Below are 15975 nucleotides of genomic sequence, written 5' to 3'. Positions count from 1 at the left end.
GGAGGCATCAGGGAGTTGCCACATCATGAAGCTGTAGCATCTTATCTCACAACCTGCCCCAGGTATTATGACCTGCTATTTCCTTACACCACACAATGCACAACTTTCCCAAAGGAAAATAGGCTCTTCCTTCACACAGAAAAGCATCATTTCAGGTCCCTGAACTGCTTGAAGAACAAAGAAACCTCAGAAAAATCATTCATGACCTTTGAGGTTTATCTGATTTTCTTATTCACAGCCATACAGATGACTTTTATATTTTTATGAGCAAAGGCAAAAGCCTCACTGTAATTAAATAAATCAAAGAGTAGGAGGTTGGTTTTTATGGGCTTTCCTCAGTAAGAAATAGCTTTATCTATTGCTAGTACAGAAAACCTTGGCTGTAATCTGGCAGAGAATTAGGCGATATTTTTTTAAATAATAGAAGTACAGATAAATTAATAAATACACATATATGCATCACCAAGATCGAATAAGGTTTTGTCATAATTGCTCCAGATCTTTTTAAAAAGAAATTGAATATTACTTTCAATTTCAATTCCCTTTTAAAGTACATCTCATACTCCTATCAAACCTATTATCTGATAAATTATATTAATAGTCTTAATTCTGAATTATTGTTCCCTAGAGTAAATCTTAATTGCTCAAGTATGTGTGTGTGTGTGAAATACTGTGTTAAATTTTGTTTTTATGATATCATATATGATTTGGGCATTTATGTTGATTAGTAATATTGGACTATTATAATAGCCTTAAAAATGAGTTATATAACCTACCTCCTTTTCCTATTCTCTGAAGGTTTGTATATTAAAGAGATTATTTATTCCACTTAGGTTTGGGGAATATTCTTACTTAGCTTATATTGTTAAGACATTTTACTATTAATTACCTTATATTGGTAATACTTTTTACTATTAATCCAATTTTTAAAAGTTTTTTAATGTGTTAGTTTTTAAACATTCTTTAGTCATGTATTTTTTTTATCTATACTTTCCAATTCATTGGCAAAAGTTGTTCATAGTGTTCTTTTAATAGATCTTAAAAATGTAATTGTATTTATAATATATTCTCTTTCAGATTTCTTTAAGTATTTATTTGTGATTTCTTTCTTTCCTAGTTAATTTTGTTAAATGATTGATTCAGTATTCAAATAATTTCTTTTTTATTTAATTCAAATAATTTTCTTCTTAAGATAATTTCTTTCTCTTTAATTCTTTATTTCACTAATTTCTGATTATTTCCTCTTCCTATTTTTTTCTGTATGCTCTGATTTTTTCTAACTCCTTGACCTGAAATTTGATTGCATTTATTTTCATGATTCTTTAAAAATTAAGCATCACAAAACTTTGTATGTAATTTCTGTGTTTTGTTCAAGTTAATTATTTTATCTATTCAATTATGATTACTTCTTAACTTATGCATTGTATTTCCTTGCCTTCAAATAAGCTTACTTTTTAAAACTTTCAATTAACTTCTTATTTAATTGTTTTTGGTAATTGAATGTACCCTGTATGATATCAGTTCTTTGAAATCTGTTGTGAGTCCCACTGTGTCATTATTGAAGATCAATTTGGGAGAATGTTTTTGTGTATGCTTGAAAATAATTTAGGTTCTCTATTTATTTAATGCTAAATTCTATATAGGTGCTGCATCAAGTTAATTAAATGCATTATTCATATTACTACAGTACTATTATTTTCTGCATAAGCTATCAATTTCTGAACATGATGTATTAAAATCCCCCTCTGTGATTATATTAATATAGTAAATTGCATTTATTGACTTTCTATTGTTAAACTACTTTTGCATTCCTAAAGTAAATCCTAGTAGGTCATAATTGTCTGTTTTATTTATTTTGTTAATGATTTAAGGTTTTTGTTTCCATGTGTATAAGAGAGTTTAGCCTGTAAATTGCCTTTATTCTAATATCCCTGCAGTAAAAATGATTTGGGAAATGTATCTTCTTTTTCAGTTCTCGAGGAGATATTAAGTGGGATCATTATTTCTTCCATAAATGTTTCAAAGATTTATCAGAGAAATGATCGTGGCCAGTATTTTGCTTTGTGGGAACGTTTTTGAAAATGGATTCAGATTTCTCAATAAATATGAGGATTCAGATGCTCTCTTTTTTCTTGCATCAGTTTTGATAAGTTCTGTTTTTTTAAGAATTTGTACATTTTATGAAATTGTCAAATTAGTATAAAATTGTTTATAATACTTTTATTACTTTTAAAATATTTGTAGGATTTATAGCCATGGTGTCATTTTTAATCCTGATATTTGTAACCTCTGTTGTCTCTCTTATTTTTTTTATCAGTTTTAACTTTATGAATTGCATTAACTTTAAAGGGTTTTGGTGTTCTATTTCTTAGATTAGTGCTGTTATCTCTATTATTTTCTACCTTCATATTCCCTTAGTTTTAATTTGTTATTCTTCTTCTAGCTTAATAAATTAGAAAACTTATTTTTAATGTTTTTTCTAATATATGCATTAAGAGCCATAATTTTTCCGCTAAACATTGTTTTAACTTAATCACACAAGCTTTGACATATCATATTGTCATTATTACTCATGTAAAATATTTATTGATATTTTTATTTTTATTAAATTTATTTTTATTAAATTTGTTATTATTAATTTAGTAGTTATCCTAGAGATTGCTGTCTAAACCCTCAACTTATTGTGGTATGATACAACTTTTTACTTGTCACTACTCCTTCAGTGTTGCCAGAACCTTAGAACATATTAACCTTACTTCTCTTATTCTCTTCCTTTGCATTATTTTTTATGACTTTTAACCCTACATATATAATTTGTAAGCCCCACAAAGCATTACTATTCTTTTATAAAGTTAATTTTTATTTAAATTTACCAACATGTTTTTTCTTGCCTTTATTCTCTTTATTTCTTTTTGTATATCTGCACTCTTGCATAATTATTTTAGTGGAAAATACTCATGACAAACTATTCCTCTATTTTTCTCTTTTGAAGAAAATGTGTGTTGAGTGTGGACTTATCGATTGCAATGATTTTCTTTGGGCACTTTAAAGCCATTATGCCAGTGTCTTCTAAATTTCATTATTTCTGTGTAAGGTCGGTTGTCATAGTAAAAGGATGAAGTAAGGTCTGTCAATGGGTATATTATCCAAACAGCAAAACTTGGTACTGCTTACTTTATATCTTAAAGGACTTTTATTTTACACCTCCCAAAGGCCCAATCTTCAAATACCATCACATCAGGGGTTAGGGTTTTGACATATGAACTCTGGGAGGAAGCAAACATCCAGTACATGAGGCTCCCCAACCCAGCAAATCTACCAAAAGCACTTGTTAACGCTTCAGCCGCTAAACAGCTGCCTTGAGCTTGGTTTCTCATCTCTATGTTTTCCGGCACATGTCCAGCTTAGGAATCATCTAATGCCTCGGTGGGAAATTGTGTGTTGGGTTTAGTTCTCAAAAGTTTCCTTTTCTCCATTGTCATGGCCCCTCACATCATGGCTGCTTTGGTTGCTCCTTGGTACTTTTTAACTTCCGTGTTGTGTGTTTTATTCAGCTTTTATAGCTGTTTTCTGCAGGAATTTAGTCTGATACAACCTATTCCTTTTTGTCTCGGAGCAGCACCACACTCTTTGTTTTCTGAATTGCATGGATGAGAAAGAATAGAAAAATGTAAAACACATTCTTGCCACAATAAGGTGACAAGATTAGAAGAACTTCTTTTGTGTTCTCTAGGATTTCAGAACGTGGTTAATACTGATTCCTTTGTCATTCACTTTTAAATAGAGTAAATTGGTAAACCCTCCAATTTTTAGTTAATTTCACGTGGAACCTATGTGATCAGTAAAATTTCATTTGCCTCAACCGTGCATTTGCTCTTTAATCCTAATTCACTGTGTCATGAAAAATAAGTTTTAGATTAAAACACCAAAGGTTGTCTTTGATACTCACACTTCATGTAGTTGTTATGAGGCAAGGGAAAATCGGAAATACGTCAGCTGGGAGTAGCAGGACCACAAATTTTGAAGTCCAGGGTGTTACTGTACATTGCATTTCCCTGTTTCTGCACTACCAGTGGCTCTATGCCAAGATAGATGATGGATAGATAGATGATAGGTGGATAGATAGATAGATAGATAGATAGATAGATAGATAGACATACACAGATAGGTATATAAAGACAGGCATGAACTGAAATGAAAGGGATTTCAAATTTCTACTCATTATCCCAGCAAGAATAGAAATGTATAAAACTTTCAAGATAATTTTATTAGCCAGTTAATAAGCACATAAATTATATGTCAAACAATTTCAGCATAGTATCGGTGCCTCAACATATATGTCCAATTCAAATGTGCAATCTATAAGAAACGGATTATGATGTTTATTACTGTTACCCATGAGTTTCCTGTGTTACAATATTTCTCACTAGAATTCAACAAATTACTATCACCTACATGGCATTAAGATAGTTTCTTATTGAAGATAAGTAGCAAGAGCAAAACTACTTAACCACTTGAATAGTGCTTTATATAAATTAATCTGCACTTGGCAAGTATTATCTTGTTCTCATTTAACAATTGAGAAAATGAAGACCAAAAGAGATTAACTTTGTTGAAGAGAATCAGCATCAGTAGCTTAAAGAGGAAATTTGTCTAGATACAATTATCTCATCTCTTTGATGCACTTCTTGGGCTAAAATTAACCAAATCATCGAAACAAACCAACTAACCAAGTAAATAAACAACTACAATAACTCGTTTTTGATGAGGTCACACGTATCTTTTTTTTAACACTTAACAGAGAGAGAGACTTGAAAAATGTTATGTATAAAAGATGCAGGCTATTTTGCTTTCTAAGGGATGGAGGCTTAAACTTCCAGGGAGATAACTTCCTTAGTTGTGGAGAGGTTGGACACGGAGAATCCACTACTAGACAGGACAAGTGTCCATCCATTATTGTTGGGAAAGACTTTTCATGTACAGTATAGTGACCCAGGTGCTGATGCTTTAGTTTAAGAAATTAAGGTACTGGTTAGTAATGTAAATAAGATTAAAGTTTTGGCAGATCTTTGTCATTTTAGGTAATATCAGTTTGCTTTATGTTTACTGTATTTTTTGGACTATAAGATGCACTGGACCATAAGAGGTACCTAGGTTTTAAAGGAGGAAAATAGGAAAAGAAACCCACTCCACTGCCGCCCACCCCCACCCCTCAGAAAGCTAGGTAAGCTACAGTTGGACTATAAGACACACCCCCCTTTCCCTCCCAAATTTGAGGGGGAAAATTGCATCTTATAGTCTGAAAAGTGTGGTATATGTTGTTGCCGGATCCTGGTAGATGTAAATGCTATTATTCAAACTCTTGCTCACATGAAACCAGCATAAGATCTCAAAAAGCCTTTTGAGCTGCAAAAAGATCCGCAGTTTGTGGCTGCCTCTGCCTCTTAGTGTACGTGGGAAGGACCAAGCTGCACACGAAGCTTCCACCAGCCCTGAGCCGGAGGGCAGGTCAGCAAAAGGCCCAAGGCACCCTGAGGTCCACCCCCCACCCGTCTCCATCTGCCAGCTGCCAACAGGCTCAGTCACTGAAAGGGCCTCTGGTGGTACTCAAGTTGCAGTGGGTAGGTTCTCGGAGGACACTAGGTAAAGGGAGCGACATTCACCAGATTAACACGGGTTCAAACTCGGTGCCAGTGCTGGGTCTGAAGCCACTCAGCAAAAGTTCCAGGGCATAGGAAGTCTAGCTGCCCCCTGCCATGTGCCCATAGACACTCGTGGTAGGGCAGGGTCTCCGAAAGTCCACAGGGTGAGGCCAGCAGAGTTTATTAGGCCCAAACAGGCCAAGACGTGGCCAGGTGAAGGGAGATCTCGGCACCAGGCATGAGCGCGAGGGAAAAATGGCCCCATCCTACAGCCGCACAACGCAGTCTGTCAGGACCCTGAACTCAGCAGTGCAGGGCCACCAGGAGTCAGGAAGGTGACAATAATGCTTGTGAATCACTGCCAGAGGCTATCCCTATGTTGGACCTTTATCACCTACAAAATTAACAGCTTTTCACTCACTGTAAACGCTCAGAGCTAAAAACAGCCAAATTTTTTAAATGTGAACATAAAACTCAAAACTTGAAAAAACACAAGAAAATCACATTTTTTTACCAGTACAGTAAAAGCATTTGAATTCATATAATTGCTGGTCATTGTGAAATCGTAGCCCACTTTATAGCCTCGTGGACCACTTGCGGTAAAGCCTTCAGTAATCTCGGCCAATCCCCAGGCCTCCATCCCTGGCTCAGGTCTTCCACCGCTGTTCTGTCTCCGCGGCAGCTCCCAAAGAGGCACACTAAGAATTTCTCCACTGTGTGTGAATCCTGACAACTGACGCCCCTTGTTTCTCCTGTTCTGACCCCCTCGGCCAGATTCAGTATACTCACGCCATCGGGTGGTGGTTTCTCTTTTAGCCCTAGAATTTCTAGCCAGCCAATAACATTTACTAATTATTAACTGTCACTTTTATCTTACTGTGGTGATGGATTCGCATTTTTTATCACATTGGATTCACATCATTCTTTGATATTTTCCCCCTAAATTCTGAGTATACACCCTGAGTTGGTATTTCATACGGCCTCTGGACTTATAGTTATTTATGTACATGTCTCTTTCCTTTCTTCCTCCCTCGGTTCCTCTCTCTCTCCCTTCTTTCCTGCTCCCTCCCTACATCCCTCCCTTTCTCATTTCTTTTTTCCTCAGAAGATTCTCTGATATGTTATGCAAACTGTCTCAGGACCACCCAGGATTTGCTTTTCAGAACATTAACTCCTGGCAGGTCTGGATTCTGCACGTGTGGTCTCGGAGCATGGGAAATGGGAATCACAAATGGGGGGCGTGAGGCACAGTCCTGACAGACTCACCTGCATGAAGCTGGTCAAAGCCCATACATAGGGAGCCGCGGCAGCAACTGAAACCATAGACAGGTGAGGTGAGGGATTTTGAAGTGGCGCACAAGAGATGCCAGAAAGATAATTCACGGCAGGTGAGAGGACTCCAAGTAGAGAGACTAACCATGGAGAGAAACCAAAGCACGACACAATGAACTCTGTACAGAAACCCACAAGCAGTTCTATTTTGCTAGCACATAAAATTTAAGGAAGTAATGACAAGATGAGGCATCTCCTTAAAGCCCTTATGGAATTGAAAACTAGTCTGGTTTTGTTTAATATTTTATGTTAGTAGAGTTTTTTTTTAATTTTATGGTTCATTTTATGGGGCATGCCTGTCTTCTTCTCCGCGCAGTCCAGTGCGTGGTAGGAAGCGTGACTGAAGGAGAGTGCAGGTCATCCAGGGCCTCGAACTCCATTCCGGAACCTCCCTTCACTCTCTGATATGCCTGAGGACAGGAGCCATGTCTATGTCATTCTCCTCCTAGTTCTCCTCTGGGGCTTATGTGGAGCTTTCCACTAGTAGGTACCCAGAGACTGTTTACTGAAAGAACAGTGAATTAATTTTTTTTATTGTTGTTCAAGTACAGTTTTCTACCTTTCCACCAGCCCTCCCTACCACCCCTGCCCTCCCCACCTCCTTCCCCTGCTTCCAACCCCCCCTTGTTATTGTCCATGTGTCCTTTACATTTGTTCTTGCAAACCCTTCACCCTTTTCCCCCATTATCCCCTCCCCTCTCCCCTCTGGTCACTGTCAGCCTTTTCTCAATTTCAATGTCTTTGGCTATACTTTGCTTGCTTGTTCATTTTGTTGATTAGGTTCCTGTTAATGGTGAGGTCGTATGGCATTTGTCTTTCACCGTATGGCTTATTTCACTTAGCATGATGCTCTCCAGTTCCATCCATGCTGTTGCAAAGGGTAGGAGCTCCTCCTTTCTTTCTGCTGTGTAGAATTCCATTCATAAATGTACCATAGTTTTTTTATCCATTCATTTACTGATGGGCACTTAGGTGAAAGAACAGTGAATTACTTAATTACTGAATTCCATTGAATTAAGAGGAAGGTGTGGAAAACATAGGTATGCTTGAGAGGCTGCTGCATTATAAAAGGTACCGGGACAAATGATTTGGATAACATGAAAAAAGACTGAAGATGTTTTTGACATCTAGCTATTTTCCAAACTAACTTCACTAGACAAATCACAACACTCACACTAATTCACGCTGTCAGATTTAGCCTCAGAGTATCTTTTCTGGACTCGGGCATGTGAATTTCCCAAGACAACAGAGAAAACACTTGCTATTACTTTACATTTATGTCCAAAGGTTAACAGTTATCAGAGTGGTAAGGTGTCAGCTTTAGACTATAATTGCGTTTAAGGCCATTAAATCCGCCCTAGCACCTGCTTTGAGGCACAGACTTGTCAATGTCCATGTGAAGAAGGCAAATGAACAATTTTCACATCAAAGCCACCACACTTCTGCAGGTGCATACCTATAGTTGTGGCATCTCGACAAAGATCCGAAGCAAATGTGAGGCCTAAATAATGTAAGAGATACCATTTCAGGGTGTTTTTTTTCCTTTTCAAAATGTCATTTAACACTGCCAGTTAGTGGATCTGGCCCAGAGAAGACAGAAAATATGGAGATGAAGGCCTCTGCGGGCCTCCATGGAGGTGCTTGACATCTGGCTGTGTTCTTACATGGTTAAGCCCTTCGGTAGTTCCCTGGCAATATCTTTTTCCTTTTTTAATAAAAAAGAAGCCTACAATGTATTGTTTCCATAATGGCTTGATAATTTTAGTAAGAGTAAGACAGGCAACATCTGGTAGAAAATATGGAAGAATCCTTGGTAACTTATGTTCTAGGCAATAGGATCAAGATCTCAAAGACAGAGACGGTACCTTAAAGATACTGTGGTTTACCTGGGAATTGACAGCTTATGGAATTAAATCTAACATAGAGATAAGTTTTCTTTGATCTGCATTTGATGTCCCCCCAAAAAGTCTGAAGTCATTTAAAATTCAAGATGTTTCCCACACATGGCCAATTTTGCAGCTTCTCTTCATCTGTGGCAAGAGCGGGCCTTTCTCTCTATGTGGCAACCAAAACCTGGAGCTGCCAACTGCTGCTCCCTAAGAGAAGCCGGCCCCACCTGTCCCCATTGTCTTCCACGGACCCACTCAGAAGCATTACGGTTTCTGGGCTGGCCTCTGTACGCATGTGAACTTCTGATTCCTGTACTAGTTTAATGGTGGAGGTATTTTAACTCTCCTATCTTGACTACCCAAAGCTGAGTAACACATGTTGTATTCTTATCTGGCCAACATGGGTAATTTCTGTTCAGTATAGTATTATCTGACAATATAAATATTATAATTTGTTTAACATGTTACAGTTTTAAACTAATTAGGGATTTACTTCTATCTAATGAAATTTGCCTATAGTAGTTTAATGTTATTTTATTAGTACAGACGGCAAATACCAAATTATCTTTAAATATATTTTGCTCTGAAGTCAACTTGAACATATTGGCAATGAAAAGGAAAAATCTCATTCAACAATACTGAATATATACGTATTCATATATATTCAGAGTTTTTCATCCTGAATGCTTTTCAAACTATAATATCAACCAGAATTAGAATTATTTTTGAATGGGGAAATAATTGACAAAAAATACTCTGATGCATAGTTGGGAATCTGACCCTCACTTACAGTAAATGACCTGGCCTACTTTATTTAGCAAATTCTTACCATATTTCAAAATCTCTGTGCAAAAGACAATTAGGAAATATAAAGGTGAACGAGACACGGTCTTTACCCTACAAATAACTTACTTTCTGGTCAGGAATACAAATACATAAGTAATTCCAGGCAGCTGGGCCAGGGGAGGGCTAAGTGGGGGGCCTGTGGAACTGAGCAGTCTCCAGGTCAGAAATGGGGTGAAGGTGTGTGGTGGGGAGGAGGGGAGGGTGTTACTCCAGGACTCTAACCCATTGACCTGGTGGGTGTTAGAGAGCCCACACAGGTTTGCGACGAGACTGCGGACCAAATGGATGCTGGATGCTGCCTGAAAAGGAGTATATTTCAGGTCCCGGTCTTGCCAATAAGAATTTTTTTTACCAGCTTATGTAGCTTCACTAAGATGCAACTTGAAAGAGTTAAAGGCTGACTTCAAAAAATGTGAATATTTGTCTAACGAAAGATTAATATAGTCTGCCTTTCTGTCTGGCGCTGCTTCCTTTTTCGCAGAGATTGTTGTAGACAATCCCAAGGAACTGAGTTTGATGGTGGTTGCGATATTTTCTAAGAGGAAAAATAATACCCTCTTACACTGTGGCTGTACAACACTGAAAAAATGGTCTATTAAAAGCTTTTTCTATAATGAATTGATTCAGAGGTAAAATCAGCTGGATTTACTATTTGTTATTATAGATGTTAAAAAAGAAAACAAACAATAAGGATAACTTCTGGGTTAAAAAACGTCCCTTTCCTACTTCTGCAAATTCTTCCATTTGGAAAATCTGATGACATTAGGAAATCTCACTGTAAACGACTGGACTTCACTTAGCACCTCGAGGGAAGGAGGTGGGGATTGAGTGGCCAGGAGCGTCTCTGATAAATGTAGCGGGACGTGTGCTTCCTTTGCAGGGCTGCTGTGAAATGTCATTTCTGGTTATACATTGTTGGTGTGTGCTCAGCAGTAACAGCTGGCCAAACACAGACTGGAGAAAAGTGGGTAATAGCATCTCACATTGATAACTTAAGTTGTCTTTCACTTCAGTTAAATCCACCTTTTCCCCTCTGCTTAAGTGTCTCCATTGGGCCTATGTACCTGATAACTTATCCTTTGCCAACAGTTTTCAGGTTGCTTTCTTTCTTTTTTTTCTTTCCTTTTCCTTTTTTTTTTTGTTATTTTTTCCTAAACATAGTCAGTGAACTATCTCATCTAAATGCACATTTATTGAGCATAATTAAGGGAAAGCACTAGAACAGATGTACAGGACACAGGGATGGCATGACTCAGTCCCCGCCTACAATATGCTTATAGTGTGTGAGGGGAGGGAGGCAGGAGGAGGACCAGAAAATCATTTGTTAAGAACCTGTAATTTCCAAGCACTGTTATCTCAGCTTCTCCAAAGTTGTTAAACTTGCCTGCATATTTGTGGAGGTGTTCACAGAGAAATCAGGTACATCACCCAAGCTAGAAAATGATGTACCCCTCCTAACGGCCTTCAGTCTAGTCGCTTTGGCTTAGCCCTTTCTTGTGGCACTGGTGGATCTTTGCCTTCTAATATAGTCAATTGCGGGCATCTGTCGTAGAGACTACGAAATGCATTTTCATAACCCTAGTTCCTGGTCGAGCGCCTGGCCCTAGTAGGCACACCGTGAATATTTACTGAATGCGTTGAAGTTCCCTAACTAAAAACGAGTGTTGGTGGGAAGGTCACACCTGATGCTCGAAAGCTCGGATTTAACATCTCAGCACAGGGTTGGAGCGCGTCCACAGAGGCGGCAGAGCACGTTCCCGTTAATCCGTGAGCAATTTCCCAGCTTGTCAGTTTTCCCCGAGAAAACACAAAAAGTGCAGGTTACTTTAATTTCACTTTATTGGTGAATGCTCTGCATGTGTGAGCCCCTCGCTTTAGGAAAACCTAACGTGGAAATGGCTGGATTGAAGAGGCTTTTTAAAAACGAAAATTGTACAAGTTGGACTTGCAGCGCATTGCGAGCCGTCCACTGATTGTGTGATACGCATGTGTTAGGCGTAAAGGATAACGTGAGAAAACAGATGAGGTGTATCTGTGACTCTGGGAACCCATGTTGAAAATGGTTACTTTCCCCGACACGCAGCCTCACCCCACAATCACCAGTCGTTCTGTGATGAGATGCCCCCTCCCCACCTGGAGGGGGCAGGCTGACTGTTTCACGTGCTGGCCCCTGGTTCATCTCCGGCCAGTCTGCTCTGGAACTTGGAGAGAAATGTCTCTGGCTTCTACATTTCCCATACTATTCTTACCCCTATGGGAAATGTAGAAGCCAGCCCATACACATGAACTATAGGGGGGGAATGTGGGAGGGAGGGGGTGGGCAGGATGGAGTGGAGTGAAGGGGGGGGAATGGGACAACTGTAATAGCATAATCAATAAATATATTTTTAAAAAATAGAGAGAAATGTCTCTCCTTGGTTTGCTTTTCTCACCTTTTCTTCTCATGGAGAAAAGGTAAACAGGGTAAACTTCAGGCAGCACGAAATACAATCCTTGGATATCTGGTGGACTCTAGTTACTCATATCCATCCAGCTAGCAATTGCAAAGGAAAAGTGATAGAGCAACACAATTTTCATAAATTAGAAATTATTTTTCCCAGAAATCATGTTACATCCTACAAATTTACATTCTCAAACTCTACACAAACGTTAATGGTGAAGTTGGTTATATAGTTCAATTAACAGTGTGCAGTTTTTTACAAAAATATATTTTCCCTTTGTTTTCCCATATTATTGTTTATTTTTGAAAATTAACAGCTTCAATGATTTCTGCTATGTTACATCACATTCTTCGAAAATGGCTCAAAAGTGGGCCATTAAAGCTTTTGCCATTTAAAAAGTAATGCAGATGCAACTCTAATGAGTCTGAAGTTGGGATGATTTCACACAAGCACCTGGAAAAAGGAAAATCCACATAAGAAATAAAAAGTAAATATTCAAAAGTCAGATATTACTGGACAAGGTACCCATTTGCTCCCTGTTCCCAGATCCATTGTCTATGAAATTGTCATTTAGTGGCATGAAACCGTAAGTTTTTCCATCACTCTGCCACAGAACAGCAGCCTCCCTGCTAAACCACTCACATTTTCTCAGAATGAGCACACTATAATGTTTTCTGTTGCAAATTGATTAATTTTGTTATTAAGTTAGATCTGAGACAGAATTAGTCATGCATCTAAATTACTCAGGCATCAAAATAAGTCAGTTTCATTACATACAATAAAAATAGATATGTCACTATTTCCAAGAAGTTTGTTAAACCAGAGACAAAGCAACATTTGTCATAAGCAACATTTTACGTAAAGAGAAAGTAGAATGAGTTCTTGGCAAATTTATCCAATGGCACCTTTAGTCTTTACACATTATCAATGGCATGTGATGCAATCAAGCAATGGGCATTCCATGGGCATGCCAGGAGATGCTGAGCTTCACAAGGAGATGAAAGCACTGTTTTGTTTTGGGGAGTTTTTGAGCAGAGGGTAGATCAGCTTTTGGCAACTATACTTTAAGTAATGAAAAATACTCAATGACTTATTATTCTGCTTATTCCTAAAAATAAACACTAGAGAAGAGAGGATTCTCAGTTACATAACACCCAATTCTGTGAGCCAGGAGAGAGACTGAAAATGGCGTATTTGGGTCGGAACTGATGATGCACCAGCTATGTGGGCAGCAAGGAAGGGCTCCAGCATGAGGATAACAGAGGCCAGTGCATACACTGGTTTACGAAACACGGAGAACAGGTGCAGTCAACAACATACCTCCTGATCTTGATTCGGCGTTGAAAGAAAGAAATAGTGAAACCTATGACTGTCATTCCACTGGAGACCCTGAGTCTATCTTTTAGCCTGCTGTTCAAAGAAACAGGCAGCAAGAATGAGAATCTCTCTGTGTATAAGTGTGCCAGTTATTGAGGGGAAAGGTGCTCATGATGAGAGGATGAAGAAGGTAGGAAATGAAACACTTTTTACGGCCCTGTGAAAGTCATCAAAGGCCATCTCTATAAATTTAAGTGACTTGCTCAAATGGAATGGTTTGACATTAGAGTCAATATCTGAATACCTTGAATCAATTATCCTAGAGACAAAGAATAACGTTTAATACAAAGACTGTCCAGAAAGTATCTAGCCATGTTTTATGAAAAACAGAGACATTTATTGAGGAATATACAAGATACAAGAAACATTGTACATAGGACAATGATACCTCAGTCCTCTTCAAAGTAGGCACCTTGGGGCTTCACACAGTTCTCCCAATTGCCATCAGCTGTCCTGTTGTATTGTCCTGAATCTCATCAACAGTCTGAAATCTCTTCCCTTTCGAAGGTAATTTTAGTTTTGGGAAAAGCCAGAAGTCGCAAGGCACCAAATCTGGGCTGTAGGGGGGCTGAGTCACCTGAGTGATTTGACGTTTCACCAAAAAACTGCATAAGACGTGATGCATGAGTGAGCATGTTGTCATGATGAAGTTGCCAATCATCAGTTGCCCATAGCTGTGGCCTTCTGAATCATTTGAATAGTTTCTGCAGAGGAATGTTCAAGCTTAATGCAAAATTAGATGCCGATTCATCGCTCTACTCGCTCAGTCACTTTGAATGCAACAGCCACATAGTACACATGCTCACTCAACAGTGTCTACCACCCCCACTGACTAGTACAGTGAGGTTGTCATTGTTCATGCATGCTCATTCCAGTCCGCTCTTCTTGGCTTCCAGGTTACATTGATGTGACGCAAACTGTTCTCGTTGTATTAACAATGGCTGGACTTTTTCCAGACAGACCTTGTGTATCACATTTATTAAGAAAACTAAATTATGGGGAAGCCAGCATTGTCCTCAAAGATTTGTATCTTTCTCAGAATTTGATGACTTTTTTACTCCCATCAGACAAACAAATTAATAAAATATAATTGAGAATTTTTAAAAAGCATTCAAATACCACAGCAGAAAACTCTAAATACACTAAGAATAAAAGCACTAGACAGTGGATCATTAATCTACTTTCTGCTGTCTCCCAAGTTAAAATACCCAGCCTTACAGTTTTAAACATGATATTCCCAGTTAGGATGCAAAGGAAGGTTGAAATTAGAGTGACTCTCAGTGAAATGTCTCTCCACCTGGCCAGGTTCTTCCCTGACCCTAACATCCATAATCATCTGACAGAGTCGTCAAACACTTGCTCCCATTTCTGATGACCTATAATTGTAAATTAGGGTTTTCCATTTTCATGTGGCAAAAACAGTCAAGAAAAAGCCAAATAGATGTGAAATATGACTGGCAGCTCAAGGTATATTCAATATAGACCCAGGTATCCATGTATTGATACTTGGTGAAAGGTGGAAAAGACACGGCTTCACTCTACTTCAAGTCTAGATAAACAAAAGCTCAGGGAATTACGCTGAGGTTGGAAGTGAAACCCTCCTGGTTAATAAAGCAGATGACTCTGTCCTCTGCCTTCAGACACCCACGCAACTTCCTTAGAGACAGTGGAAAAGGTGCAGGAGACGGCTGCTGAAGGTCGGGGTTTAAGGATCCTGGGTTTCCCAGCATTCTCCTTTTTCTTCATCATAATTTATTAGGATGATTTTTAAATTTGCATATAAATATCAGTATTGCTTTGAAAAAATGTTACATAATGAAAAATTTTGTGGCATTTATGCTAGCTAAATTGGAATCTTTTTACTCTTCTGTTTTAATATCTAATGTTATCCTTTATTGCAATTTCAATAATGACAATGTTTTCTACTCTTATTGTCTATTAAAACTTGGAATTGCATAATCATGCAGTTAAGTTCTCGCAATGATAATAATTGTTATGTATCTCTATGTTTCTATGCAGAACGTTTTTATTGCATATATCTTTATTTCAGTAATGCAAGGGTAAGCAGTGTTTCCAGTACAAGTGCAAGCTGTTCTTAATGGAAACATCAGTATTCCACCCACCATACGAATCCACAAGCAACGGCACTTCAGTAAGCATCAGAATTCTTATCTCTATTCCTCCAGGGAATGCATTTTCAGTCTGGAAATTTTGCCTGTATTTTTAGGATTAAATGTACGTTTCTCTTACACTGCAGTGAGGAGGGGCATCTCATTCATCAGTAAGCAGGCAGTCTGTCTTCCAAGACTTAAAAAAAGAGAGAGAGAGGAAAAGACCCTGCTGTCCAATTTGACTACTTACAGATTTTCCAGCATTTTGGACCGGATGACAAGGGTCCATTTCATCTCTGTCCATGGTACCACTCATTTAGGTGACAGAACAAATTGT

The sequence above is a fragment of the Desmodus rotundus genome, chromosome 2 (genome assembly GCF_022682495.2).
Source record: "Desmodus rotundus isolate HL8 chromosome 2, HLdesRot8A.1, whole genome shotgun sequence".
In the NCBI taxonomy this organism is placed as follows: domain Eukaryota; kingdom Metazoa; phylum Chordata; class Mammalia; order Chiroptera; family Phyllostomidae; genus Desmodus; species Desmodus rotundus.
The sequence above is the reverse complement of the archived record's forward strand: the minus strand, read 5'-3'. Positions refer to the sequence as shown.